Source organism: Cicer arietinum, chromosome 4 (genome assembly GCF_000331145.2).
Source record: "Cicer arietinum cultivar CDC Frontier isolate Library 1 chromosome 4, Cicar.CDCFrontier_v2.0, whole genome shotgun sequence".
Taxonomy (NCBI): Eukaryota; Viridiplantae; Streptophyta; class Magnoliopsida; order Fabales; family Fabaceae; genus Cicer; species Cicer arietinum.
The window spans coordinates 41,472,020-41,488,191 of record NC_021163.2 but is presented as its reverse complement, the minus strand read 5'-3'; the positions used below and the strand labels follow the sequence as shown (position 1 = coordinate 41,488,191).

General features: G+C 26.5%; 1 pseudogene; it reads left to right on the top strand.

The window, feature by feature from the left end:
- Positions 1–11,243: 11,243 nt before the first annotated feature.
- Positions 11,244–16,061, top strand: LOC105851448 (uncharacterized; annotated as a pseudogene).
- Positions 16,062–16,172: the final 111 nt, after the last annotated feature.

The window sequence follows — 16,172 nt, the reverse complement described above, 5'->3', positions numbered from 1 at the left end:
GTATTACTCCTCGCTGTCATCATCGTTAGACTCATCCTCGTCATAATCTGGATGACGACGACGACAGGATGACTCAGCCTGTATGGAAGCAACACTTTTTGCCAATGTTGCTAGCTGCATCTGTAGTTCTGTAGTGCGTTGCTCTGTTTGTTGAACTTCCTCTTGTCGATGTTGCTCAACTTTCCTTAGCTCCTCTCGCGCCTCTCGTGCCTCGTGTTCTGCCGCTTTTGCTCGCTCCTCAAATGCTGCTATCTGTGCAGCTATCTCATTAGATTGTTGAGACAAGAAATTGGCGCAACCTCTAGATGGACAAGAATCTGGAACTAGACTTGCGACACCTAGTCTATAAAGTGATGATCTATCTCCAGCACCATAGATCCTCCCTTTATTCTTCCCCCCAACAGATTGGACCCACATGTCTAAGCGAGCTTCCGCATTAACCACTTGGCTACAACTACTAGATTCTTCCCCACCTTTAGAGGCTTGTTGCAACTTAGCTTGAAATGTTTCCTACTCAAATAGAAAATCATGCAACATAGTCAAATTACTTTTACCAGAATTACAAATGAAAGAACTCATAAATGATTTAATATTTCTTACATATGTTTTTTTGCTCTTTCATCAACCCAAGAGTTGTCCTTCTTCTTAGTGTGAGTTTTTAAAAAGACCTCATCCAATGTGGGGTCTCTACCTAACTCTTCAGCCTTACAAAAAATAAACAACAACAGAACCGTGAACAAAATGAGTCAAAATTCGCCAGCAAAGAAAAACAACAAAATATTTTAGCAAAATAACTCTGCATTTTGAAACAACAACACAACAAAACAATAAAAATAGCAAATAGTAGACATGTCTTGGAGTCAAACATTAAATGGTTATACAGTGAAGACTTTGACATAGAAAGCGTACCATCCGAATGGTATGTTTAGCAATGGATATAGATCCACCTGTATGGACAGCTCCTCCTTTAGAAGAAGCACGATTTTTCTTAGTTCGATTTGATATCTCCTTATACGACGGATCCATCCATATCTTCTCAAGATCATTCCAAACACTTTCTCCCATCCAAGTTGGACACTTGCGCTTCTTTCTCGCTTGCATCAACATATCAGAAAGACGCATTGATCCTTTTGTATTGAAGATATTGTTAATTTGAAAATTGTGCTCAGGCAACCAAGCAACTTTTTCCTGCAATATTACATTACAAATAAGTTATAATATATTAATTAGTATCCACACATTAGTTGAACTCATTAACAAGATATATAACTTAATCTTACACCAAATTTGTCGAACCAACGTTCCAAAGTTAATTTTGGGATTGCTCTCCTGCTAGGATATGGATCAACATATTGTGATGTAATGACTGAGGTGAGGGCTCTCGAGGCCACCCTACACGGTGACCACCTGTAAACAATTTTTTAAAAAACATCAAATTTTTTCTGCGAAGGGTTTTGTTTGCTTACTGAACTCGTTGAAGGGTTTGCTTACCGAACTCAAATTTGCGAAGGGTTTTGTTTGCTTACTGAACTCAGAAATGCCTTCTAACAAATGACTTAACTTTTTTAAAAATAAAAAAACAAAGTAATATACAAAACTATACTTTCAATTTACCCACGGATATTACCTACGGATAATCAGTGGTAACACAAAATACGATTAAATTTTGGCAACTTCAAGTTGAGTTTTTTTTTTTTAATTTTACCCACGGATTTTTTTAATTTTACCTACAGACAAACCGTGGAAACCAATTAAAAAAAAAATTAAATTACTTAATAACAAATTTACTCACGGTTTTTCTATAGATATTATATAATTTATCCACTAACTGACATCCGTGGGTAATTTTCCGTAGGTATATGAATCTTTTCTTGTAGTGAGATTTTGGATGAGTTAATGTTTCTCTATATGTCTTTGATTCTGCAGAATATTGTCTTCATGCTTAAACTCAAAGTTTTGTCTTCTTCTCTCTTCATCATAACAACTAGAGAGGACAATAAGATTTTTTATTTTATTATATCATTGTGTATGATTATTATAATTGTGTATGATTTTTTATTTCCAGTTTATATATATTTTTTACTTTTCTGTATTAATTATTAGAAATATATACATCTTTACATATTTATTATTTTTTCTTAAATTTTTCATAGAGAAAAGTAAAATAATGACAAACATAAAATTTGATATATTAATAATAAAATAGATATTATTACTTTTTTATTTATTAGTTGGATAAAATTGAGATCCTACAATAACTAAATTCTTTCTCAGCATGTAAAAACTAATTAAAACAATAATTACAGTAAAAAATTATAGATCATAAAAGTCTAAAATCTGATCTAATAAAATTGAATTAATCAAAACAATAAATACTGCTAACAATGAAATTGATTTGAAAGCAAATAATAAAAAAAAAGGATCATTTTTAAATCAAATCCAAAAAAGTAATTATATATTTTGTGTTTATATAAAACTGATAATAAATTAATAAAAATTCTAACTGGGTTATATATATCAAATTCAAAAAAATAATTATATATATTTTATGTTTATATAAAACTTATTATATTGAGATTATCAAAATTCATTTTCTTTAAAAAAAACGGAAGTTAATTAACAAAAAAATAAATAATAATAATAATAATATAATACTAAACTATATCTATATTTATATTATATTTCTATATATTTTAATATCAATAATAATATATAACATTTTGAATATCTTTCGTATGATTTCCTTCCGACGTGTCACTCCCTCATGTTTCAATTAGTCCCTTGAAACTATACATGTCCTTCGTGTCTCAAAATATGTTTTTTTTTCCTGATTATATATATCATTTAGATATTAATTAACCAAAAATTAATTTCATTCAATCATATAATATACAATAGAATATAATAAAATTGAAAAACTAAAAAGATATTAATATAAATAAATAATATAATAAAAAATAATGGAACATAATAAATATTGATTACAATACATTCTGTAATTAATATAATAATAAAAATAAAGATAAGTTGTAAACTAATTCAATACATGGCAGCATATAGGAGAGTAGAGATGAATGCGAGAAAAAAAAAAGAATAAATAGTATTGTTATCTTATATAGTAAGGTTGCATGGAGTGCCAACCAACATTGTGTCAAACAAGGATCCTATGTTTACATCACCATTTTGGAAAGTATCCCATAGAGCTTTTGGAACTTGTTTGAATCTTAGTACCGCTTACCACCCTCAAATCGACGGTCAAACTGAGAGGACCATTCAAACATTTAGAAGATATACTTATAGCTTGTATCTTAGAAGATGGGGGAAATTGGGATACACATTTACATTTAGTAGAGTTTTCATACAATAACAATTACCATTCAAGTATAAGTATGACACCTTACGAAGCCTTGTATGGACGTAAGTGTAGGACCCCTTTGTGTTGGGCAGATTATGTTATTTTTTTTATTATACTCTTAGCCCTATTTATAGCCACAAAGAAAGGGACATTCACTATAATGGAGAGGGCTCAATATTCATAACACATGTCTCATTAAAATCTTTCTAAAAAGTCTAATAAAAAAGATTTTAGTAAAGAAAAAAGAGTATAATATCCTATTATAAATTATATGATGCATTTATTTCTCTCCCTCAACCGTCCAATTATATCTCTGAGACAACAAATGTCAAGTTTTGGTACTAGTTCCTCGAAGATTCTAGTTATATGTGACTTTGTGAAAATATCTGTAAGATTACCACACAAACGAATTTATTGAATAGTTATATTACCTCTCTTCTGCATATTATGAGTGAAAAAGAATTTTGGAGAAATATGTTTTGTTCGATCTTCTTTAATATAGTATTCAAAATAATTGCATGTGATATTTCCAATAATCTTTTTTAGAAGAAAAGCCACAAGTTTCTTGTATTTGTTGAATCACATATTTCAGCCAAAATACATTATTAACTTGTCACATATAGTGCTAAAACTTCATCCTTATTTGATGATATTGTTGTTATGGTTTGTTTTACATATCTCCATGAAATGTGTAAGTCATAGTTACTCTATTTAGTAAAGATTGAATCATTAGATCATAAAAATTGAAATTTCAAAGTCATATTTAGTCTAATTTGGTATGACTGAATCATTAGATAATTGAAATTATATTTTCTACATCGTATATAGTTTAATTAGTTAAGATTGAATCATTTGAGTATCGAAACTAAAATTTCTAAATCATAATTAGTCTAATTTGTTAATATTGAACTGTTGGATCCTCAAAATATAAATTTATAAGTTATAGTTAGTCTACTTTGTTAACCGGCATATAATAGAAATTATAATTTATAAATCATATTTTGTTTAATTTCGGTTATCCAATGATTCGATCTAGGTTACGTTGAACCACATAATTATTTAAATTATAATTTTAGTCTAATTAATCAAGATTTAATCGTCAAAATTAATTTTTTTTTATATTATAGTCAGTTAAATTAGTTAAGATTGAAACATCAGATCATCGAAATTATAGTTTCTATATTTTTTAGTTTAACTAATTAAGATTGAAATGTTGGATCCTTGAAATTTAACTTTGTAAGTCATAGTTAATCTAATTTGTTAAAATTGAATTGTCAGATCATCGAAATTATAATTTATAAGTCGTGGTTAATCTAATTAGCTATGATTGAACCGTTTGATCATTGAAATTTAAATTTCTAAATCATATTAACTCTAATTAGTTAAAATTGAATTGTTGGATTGTCAAAATTACAATTTCTAAATCAGACTTAGTCTAATTTGTTTGGATTGAATATGCAGAGCGTTGAGAATATAATTTCTAAGTTATAGTTAATCTAATTAGATAAGATAGAACTGTTGGATCGTCAGAATTATAATTTCTATATGTCGTGGTAACTCTAAATAGTTAAGATTCAGCCGTTTGATTGTCAAAATTTAAATTTCTAAGTCAATTAGTCTAAATAGTTAAGATTCAACTGTTAGGTGGTTGAAATTTGAATTTCTAAGTCGTGGTTATCCTAATTAGTTAAGATTGAACTGTTTGATTGTCAAAATTTAAATATCTAAGTCATAGTCAATCTAATTAATTAAGATTGAATTGTTGGATCATCAAAATTACAATTTATAAATCATAGATAGTCTAATTTATTAAGATTTAATTGTGGGATCATAGAAAATAGAATTTCTAAATCATAGTTAGTCTCTTTAGTTAAGATTGAAATGTTGGATCATCAAAATTTAAATTTTGATGTCATAATCAGTATAATTTGTTAAGATTGAATCGTTAAATCATTGAAATTAAAAATTCTAAGTCATATTTAGTTTAATTTTGATGATTCGACAATTCAATCGTCACTGATTAAAATGACTATGACTAAAAAATTTCTATTTCAATTATCTAACGGCTAAATATTAATAAATTATAACATACAAATTTAAATTTTGATGATTCAACAATTCAGTCTAACTTAATTGGACCAATTATAATTTAAAAATTATAATTTCGATGATTCAAGAGATTTTTTTTTACTAATTAAACAAACTATAACTCTAAAATTCGAATTTTGATAATTCTGCTGTGTAATTTTTTACTTCAATTAATAATTAATATATCTTATGTAAATAAATATTTAAAGTATATAATTTTAATATATATATATATATATATATATATATATTATTTTTCTAGCCTTAAAAAAATTGAAACTGTGTAGTATATATTAGATCTGCTCAGATTTGTCACTATATTCACTTTAGTGTAATAGTAATGGATTCGCATTTGAGTTCAAGGTCATTAATTGTTTTCACCCTTGGTTCATTCATTTTTGGAATATTATAGTGATTTTTAAAAGAAATCAAAACTTTGTAAGAAAACATTAAAAGAAATTCTCCAATATGGATATAAAATATTAAAGGAAAAAAAACTAATACAAAATAATTTAAAAATGATTAAAAAACTGTTAATAAATTAAAAAGAATGACTGATTTGCAACAATTAAAATTTTTCATTTACGCATTAAGTATTGTATACGACCAAGACTTTACTACTGACATGACATTACCTCTTTTATTATTGACTAAAATAATTAACTTCACCAAAATATTAAAATAAAGAAGGTGCAACCCTATATATATTAAAAGCAGATAAAAAATACCCAAAATTAAATATTTAATTTGAGTTGTCACAATCATACACAATCCTAAATAATCCCGCAGAAAAAGCCCTTAAAAATCAGATTAATCACCTTCCAAATTTATCATAGCTCTCACCACTATATATATAATTAAATGGTGAAATTTCAATGTTCTCGCATATATGATGCTACAAAATGAAAAACGAAAATACTTCACCTGAATCACTAGTCTATGAAGATTATGCATTTTTGAATAAAATTATCTCAGCAAGATCATCAATTGGACAATCCTCAAGGCGTGATTATTTCAGCGATACGAAAAGTATGATTCCATTCATATGGGAAGAAGAGCCAGGAATTCCCAAAGATAAACAATCCACCTTACAAATTGTTCCAGGTCTTATTCTTCCACCATCAAAGTTGAAACCTAAGCATGGTCCAAAACATGCATCAACTCAAATAAGATCATGTTTTTTCCCTAAGCCTTGGTTTAGAAGTTCGAAGGCTAAGAAGGAGAAAAAGCATGATGAAGATGTAATAGAAAATTTAGAAGAGAGTTGTAGTTTTCCAGAGGATGATTTCTTTTCTTCAAAACGTATTTCAAAATCATTTTCTGGATCCTCAACCGCTTCTTCCAAAGGATTTACGTTGAAGTCTTCGAGAATGCTAAATTTTGTAAATGGGGTCCATAAACGGCTTTTTTAGTTATCAATTAATATATTTTATGCTTGTATGTATATATTCGTTAATTAATTATTTACTAGGAATGATTTTATCCATTTTTTTAGTATTGTATGCTAACTATACCAGGTTCGATTTACAGTGTAAAAATAATTAGCGCTTTAGTTAACCGTTAATTAATTATTTTCTAGGAATTATTATTTTTTTAGTTTTGACTAAGTATTTATTTTGGTTTTCCATTGATTTCCTTTATAGATAATCCCACACTTGTCTGACACTTACACTATAAACAAGTCTTGCAAAATGGTAAATAGTATACGTGGCATCGCATCATATCACTTGCTATTTAATGATTTCTTACATTTAGTGATGATAGGTTAACATAATTTATAACAGACAAATAAAATTAATTTGGACAAAGTCTTAATTACGAAAATCAATTTGGGTAAGAACTCTATTAACTAATTATTTTTCATAAATGCCGTACGAATACTAAATGACAAATTTTTTAGACACATAAAAAATCAATTTTAATAAATAAAGTCATATTTAGAGTAATTATAATAGACAAATAAAATTAATTTAAACCAATAAACATTTAATAGTTATATAAATGATGATATATGATATATAGTTTTTATAATAATAATAATTTGAACCAAAAACTAATTATTACAACGAGATAAATGATGATATATGACATACAGTTTTATAATAATAATTTCGTAAAATCAACATATTATTTTATATAAATGATGATATATGCTAAAAGTTATATAATTTAACCACAAGCTATATGCTTTACGAAATTATCTCGGTATTTTCTTTCTCCATCTCGCAATATCTTATTAAAAATATAGTAGTTTTTATCATTTCATTTAATTTTGAAAATATTTAGTTGTGAAAATTCAAAATTTTGAAAATTTAATTTCTATTAATTTACTATCATCAATCAATTATTATTAATTGATAATTGATATTTATATTGCCATAAAATTGACCACACATTAATAACTTCAGGTCAATCAAATTCTATTAACTCTTATTACGAAAAGTTATAAGAGACAAGTAAAATTTGGACCAATAAAGTATAATTACGAAAATTAATTTGGCATATAGTAACAAATGACTAATTATTTTCCATAAATATGACTAAAATAATAATTGTCAAAGATTTTTAATGACAATAATCAAATTAATTTTTGAATTATTTCCTTTTATATTGATATAATTTTTTTGGACAATTTTTAAAATGAAAATTTAAAAACTTAATTGTAATAATCAATTCTAATCTTTGTAATGGTCGTCTTAATCTAAATGCCGTATACTTTTTTTATATATTACGAAGAAGTCCTACCATAGATAAAAACAAAATTCGTATCAATTCTAGCCATGACTACTACTAGAAAAAAATAATAGCATATCTGAAAGTAACGCAACAAAAGAATTGTGGAGTCTGAATGTTCGTGTGGTACTGTAACACCCAAAATTTTATAATAAATTACTTTATTAATTAAATATGATTTTAAATAATTAATTTGGTGTTAAAATTATTTTAGAATATATGTTCATAAATTTTGTAACTAATTTTCATTTTATGGTTGCTTTCTATGATGTGCTAGTTTGATACATAATATATTAAATAATAGTATTTTAGTATAATATTTTAAAGAATAAGATTTTATGCGATTTTACGTGTATATACACATCCGCTATTAATGTAATATTTTTTTGTGTTTGAATACACGGTTATATTTCAATTATTTATAACTATTTTCTATTTTAGTTATTTATTTTATAAATAATTATTTGGGATAGTAGTGATATTATGTTTGATTTTCTTTATTTTTATATACTTGTTTTGATATTGTGATTTTATATATATTTATTATGATTTAGTAATTAATATATGTTATAATTATTTATTATTTTATAATTTCAACTTCTCTCTAATGATGGTAATATTTTAATTTGAGTATTTGGAAAAATAAGTATTATTATAGTGATTATTAGGAATATGAGAATTTTAATTATTAATGTATTTTAAAAATTATTTACTTTATTTTATAAAAGATTAGTTTTGAAATATTAGTAATATTTTAGTAATTAAATTGTATTTAAAAAAATATTAAAAAAATAGTTTTAGTAATTGTTTATTTTAAAAAAAATAAAAATAAAATAAAATATATTTTATGGATTAAGCCCGTATAGAAAGCTAAAACCTAATTAATAATAAAAAATGATTGAAAACAAGAAAAAGGAAACGTGGGAGAAATAAATGGGAGCTTTAGCACACAAGCTGCACTCGAGGAAAAAATAACAAGAAGAAGAAGAAAATTGATATGAGTGATCGATAACTATTTCGAATTTATTTTTTCTTTCATTTTCGTCCAAATTTTAGTATGTTGTTTCATACATTTAGTTACTCAATTAAATACATTTTCTCGAATTTTTAACCATTCTAATTTCTCTCTAAATTACCCAACTTCTCTATTTGCGGAATTCATTATTTTGTACCGTTCTTCTTCACCATAAGTCTTATTTGAGTGAAACCAACGCTAAAACGACTGTGTAAAAAGTGACTATATTATCCACTGATTGGTTTTCTTATTTATAGTAAGTTTCCTTGATCAAATTTTGAAGTTAATTTTTAGAGTGTCTTCTCATAATTTATTTTTTATATTTATCCATAAATTATCGAGTTAGATCGATTGAAGAAAAAATAGTCAAAGAACAAATGTTGTTTGCTCATGGAATCGTATTCGTGTTTGAAAGCGTCGAAATAAGGTAAGGGGTGAGAGAGTGTTTGAATTCATGAGTACAATATATTGTGAGATGAACGGAAAAATCGTACTTTCCAACGATTCATCCGGGATTCGCTACGTACGGAAATAGCCTTTGAAGGATAAATTAATTAATGTACAAATATGAAAATTGTGAGATTAAAATATAAAATATAAATATTTGTAAGGTGTTGATTGATTTAATTTCTTTAAATGTGTGATATTTGATATTATTGTGATATTGGGTTCGAATGAATTTTATGTATATATTTGATTAGATGAGTTTATGTGATGTGATAATAAAAAAGGAATGCATTGTGATAATTTTATGTGAAGATGATGATGTATGATTAATAATTGTGATGTTATAAATTTGTGATAAGTTTATGTGATGAAGTATGATTAATGATAGTGATGTTATGAATTTGTAATGAGAATATTGTTGTAACCACATAGTTGATAAAATAATATAATTCCATTTTGTGTTCGAGATGATGGTCTTAATGGAGTATTATAGGCCAACGAGGGGAGAAAATAAATATTGAGAATTTGTGAAGTGGAGATTATTTTGTCATCATATAGGTAGGCATGACAAGCCTAGTGATTATGGGGAAGTACAATTGAATGAGTATGATCATGGCGGTCTCCTGTTGAGCCTAAAGACAAGATTGTTAGACCTTGGAGGTATTCGAGTGGGGAATTACTATGTGACTTTGAGGTAGCACTCCAAATGTCGGGAGTTACCATGCAACACACGTTTATCTCAATTTTCGCGTATATGTGTCTCGGGTTGAGTTGAGGATATGACCACTTTGATTTATCCTCCCACCGGGATGATGGCATAGTATCAAGCCTCCTAACCAAGTACTTTAGAGTTAGAATGGTATCACATTGTGAAGTAGAGTTTAAACGCATGCATAACATTACATTTTCTTTGTGTTGTGATTAATATGTATTGTGTGTGATAATAATTTCTTAGATGATTTGATGTTATTGTGAAATGTATTGATTTTCCTTGATTTTGACTATATAATGTGATGTTTTCTTTGATGAATGTTTGTGTAATGATACGGATTATTGATGATTAATTGTGTGTTCTTCTTACTTATATTATACTATCAACATGATTTCGAAATTCACCTCCTTCGTTATTTGTGTTTGACTGCCTTGACCCTCAGTTTGTGAAATCACTATTATTACAGGTTAATGAGTCTTGAAGTTCAAGTTGGAGAGAAACTCCGCTCTGATAGGTGATACTGGGAATTAAGAGTTATAATGTGTATTTTACTTATGTAATTACCAGTAACTTTTTATATGAAAACCTTAGTACTAGTAAGTCTTGGGAACTAAATCAGAAAATTCTAGTTAAATCAAGTTTATGGAGATTGCCCTCTTTTATAAGAGGAAAAAAAATTAAAGTATTCCTTTTGATTTTTGTGAAACATGATATCCTAAATTAGGTATAAAAGTTTTTATTATTTTAGAAACAAATTTTGTTATTGGCTGTGAGTTTTCTTTAAAAAAAATTGTATAAATTATTATAAATTTTATTTTGAGGGATAAAGTGTCACAGGTATGACTATTATTTGTGATGGATGTTGCGCGTGAAAACATCCATTCTCACTTGACATGAGTCTCATGGACTCAAATGCATGTACTTGATTTTAAAATTTTGTTATTAAATTTGATGTATGCTAAATTTTTTTTTAGTAAATTTCACATATGTTTTGAGTTTAAATTATTAATCGACAATTTTTTTATAGGCTAATAGAATACATGAAACCATGCGTAGAACTTTGATTTATAAGTTCGAAAAGGACTTACAAGAGGGTCATGTCTATTAAATGATTAATTTTGAAGTCGCAACAAATAGTGGATCCTATTGTTCCACAAAACATGAGAATAAGTTAACCTTTCAGTTTAATACCAAATTGAAAATTATCGATGATGGAAATGTTCATTCCAACATATATCCTTTTTCCAACCATGCTGAGATTTTTTCGGGTGATTATGATACCAACTTTTTGGCCGGTGAGTACCAAATATTTATTTTTATTGTTAATCCTAATGATCAAATCTAACTTTTTATGACATACTATTTATAATATTTTTCATACGATTAATGATTTTTTTTTCAAGATGTCATGGGCATTTTGACCGGTGGTGGAAATCAAAAGGAGTACCAGAGAAGTGGTATCAAAGACCAAAATGGATGCGATAGCAATTAACTATGATGGGTAAGCATTCATACTATGACTATATAATTTGCTTAATTGCAGTTTTGATCCTCCTATTTAGCTGAATCGCGAAAGTAGTCCCTCCATTTTGTTTCTCCCCAGTTTTGGTCCCCCAAACAGAAATTTAGTCCAAAACTTGATGAAATTGCATTTTTTAAAGTCGTACTACACCATTTATGATCACAGTTTTCAGGTACAATTGTTGCAGATGAGATCTTGAGGTATGATGTGACTTAAATAAATACAAAAAAAAATGAAATTTCATCAAGTTTTGAACCAAAATTATGTTTGAGGGACCAAAACTGGAGAGAAATAAAATGGAGGGACTACTTTCGTGATTCAGCTAAAATAGGGGGACCAAAACTGCAATTAAGTCTATGTAATTTGTAAATCTTTAAACAATGTTTATTTTCTTTTTTCAAAATAACCATATATAGTATATCTATATTGTTTGAATAATATTAATTACATATATTTTCTAGCGCACTTTTTAATTATAATATATATATATATATATATATATTTATTGTATATATCTTTTCAGATTCAAGTTTAAGGTTACGTTATTTGATCAATATGTGGACGAACTTAATTCCTTCGTGGCTGCTGGTGAGACCGAGAATATGACTGTCATTGTGATACTAGCAAAAAGTAAAACTATGACAAGGTAATTTGCTACTCATTTTTTAGTTTGTCAAACTCCAAACTATGTTATATATTTCTAAGACATACAAACCTTTACAATAAATAAATTACCCTTATATTATTTACAAATAATATTTTATTTTTTTAATATTAAAAATCATTCAATTTTATTATTACTTATTGTGTATAAATTCTCACAAGAAACATCTTTACAGGAGGTACTTCCACAATTCAGAATTCTATTTAGTCAACCAAGTTGATATTCAATCACGAGTTCTCAATTGCAATAGCTTTGAAAAAAAAGGTATTTAATTATTTTAATGTATTTTAACCAACATTGTATACATTATATTTAAACACTAAATATTTATTAACAACATTTAATATTTATTATCAATATTTATAGGATGATTGAAAAGAACGATTCTCCCTTGTCCGATATTTGTTGAGAAGGACTAAGATTTTGTTGAGTTGGTTTGATAGACTCTAATTTTGATTTAACTTTTATTTTGTCTTGAATATTATGTTTTGTTTTTCTGCTATTACGATTTTCGGTTATCAACACTAATAAAGGAATATTCTTTAGTTTTAATATTTGGATTTTTTTGACAATCTCTATGAGTTTGACTTCTGATTTGAATTTGAATTATAATAAAGTCTCATCTTTACTCTTAAATTTTGATTTAATTTTCTAATACATAATAATTTCTCAATTTTAAAATAGGTGACATATATATTCTTGCAAGGCCTTTGATTGTTAGCATGCACTAAATAATTTCCTATTTCCATTCAATTGTCAATTTACCAAATTCATCCATTCTCGCTTGACATGATTCTCATGGACTCAAATGTATGTAGTTGGTTTTTAAATTTTGTTATTAAATTTGATGTATGCAATTTTTTTTATAGTAAAATTCACATATGTTTTGAATTTAAATTATTAATTGGCAATTTTCTTTAGGCTATTAGAATGCATGCAACCATGCATAGAACTTTGATTTATAAGTTTGAAAAGGACTTACAACAGAGTCGTGTCTATTCTATGACTAATTTTGGAGTCGCAACAAATAGTAGATCGTGTCGTACCACAAAAGATGAGTATAAGTAACTTTTCGATTATTACCAAATTGAAAATTATTGATGATGGAAATGTTTCTTCCAACATTTATCATATTTTCACAATGAAAGTACACCAATTTTGACTAATATTAGGTATTCAAATAAGGAGAATTTGTTGGCAATACATCGGAAAAGAATATAGGAGCAACGGTCAGTTGTCATCTAACTCCACCACACCACAAGATAATATATTGAAAGGTAATTTTAATATATATTATTAAATTATATTAAATTATTCAAATAAATTTATGTTAATACTTTATTGGAGAATAATATTATTAAGTCATTTAATTTTTTTTTTACTATACACATGTAATATATGACAATTGATTGTACTAAATTGTTTAATATATTTATTATTATATATATTGTTTGTCAATATTATTTTTGTTGAAATATTAGTTATAGATTTAAATTAAATTGAACTTTTTTCAAAAAATATTAACTGTTTTGCAATGAAAAAATGGCCCCATTATTGAGGTTAAATATTTGTATATGTATTATTTTATATAATATTTTTGTTTGTATTTTTTCCAAAATTAATTGTGTAAAAGTAATTTCAAACTTTAGCTTAAATTAATGTTGTCAATTTTTTCCAATATCATCTATGTGTACCTCAATTTCAGAATTCAAATTTTTAATTGCCTCTATTGTTTTAAATGATTTCCACATCTGTCTCCAATGAAAAATTATTTTAGTTTTGGGAGACTTTTAATAATAATATTGACAATGAATCTGAAATTTAAATTTTAAACAATTATTCTTTTAACATTAATTAAAATATGTAATGTAAATAGTTGTAAAATTAATATGTCATTTGAAAATTAAAATAGTTGTAAAATTAAAATATTCAAAATTAATTATGTAATGTAAATTTGAAAGACAGAAAATATTTTACTTTTTTTCATTGATTAATTCATTTAAATAAACCAAATAAAGTTAACTATTCTTAATTTATAACTTAAATTTTGAATTAATACCGATACTAATTTACTAATATTGATCGAATATGTCATTCTCAACTTTGTATAACATTTTCAAATAGTTTTCAAACGCAACACACGCTCTTTCTTCTGTTCAATTTTAAATATGTATACTATAAATTGGTCACTATGTTTAATTATTTTATTTCAATTATTTCCCTCATTAGACTCGTGCATTAGAATATTTGAGAAATGAATATGCTATATTAAGTATAAAAAGAGAAAGAAAATGGTTTAGTCAATTACATTTAATACGCTGCTATTGCTACTACTAACAATAAATTAATAATCATAAGCAAATTGATTGTTTTTTTATTGGTAATGGATCCAAACTATTAATCATTACAGTAATTCATTTAATCATTTTTATTAATTGATTAATTTAATCATTCACAATCCAACATTACTACCTTTTAGAATACCAATCTTCGATAACTCTATTTTTTTTTTACAACAATCTTCCTATCCACACATAAATATTTATATCAAATTGATTCAAATAATCAACCTAATTAGTCAAGAAAGTTGTTATATTTGAATCATAACACATTATTTTCAATGTCATGTATTCCAACCGTATTAACAAGCTTAATTTTATAAATTGTTCGGAAAAAAAATAAAGACAACGTAAATACACCAATTTCGACTGATATTAGATATTTAAATAAAGAAAATGCATTGGCATTTTGTCGGAAAAGAAATAGGAGCAGAGGCCAGTCGTCATCTACCTCTGCTACGCCGCAAGATAATACATTGATAGATAATTTTAATCTATATTGTTAAATTACATCAAGTTATTCTAACGAATTTATGTTACAATTTTATTGGAGAATAACATTATCAAGTCATTTAAATTGTTTCTACCATACACAAGTAATATATGAAAATTGATTGTACTAAACAGTTTCATTAATTTATTAGGCTTAATTGCAGTTTTGGTCCTCTATTTTAGCTGAATTGCGAAAGTAGTCCCCCCATTTTGTTTCTCTCCAGTTTTGGTCTCCAAACAGAATTTTGGTCTAAAATTTGATGAAATTTCATTTTTTTAAAGTCGTACTACACCATTTATGATCATAGATTTCAGGTTCAATTGTTGCAAATGAGATCTTGAGGCATTGTGTGACTTAAATAAATACAAAAAAAAATGAAATTTCATCAAGTTTTGGACCTAAATTCTGTTTGAGGGACCAAAATTGGGGAGAAACAAAATGGGGGGACTACTTTCGCGATTCAGCTAAAATAGGGGTATCAAAACTGCAATTAAGCCAATTTATTATTGTGTACATTGTATCCCAGTTATTGCAACATTTTCCCCACAAGTATCTGAAGTGTTGAACATTGAAAATGGTAATGTAGCACACAATTGGTTGTCGCACACTTCCATTGAAACTTCTACATTTGGTGGTACCAACCTTGACTTTGATAATATGTCTGACGATGAAATGCTAGACCCCAATGGTTAGTAATAGTTTGTATACCTACTTATGTGTAACTTTTTATGTTTCAACGTGTTTGATAGTAATATTCACAGTCTTATAGATGTCTATTTTTTGCAGATGATTTACACTCCACCA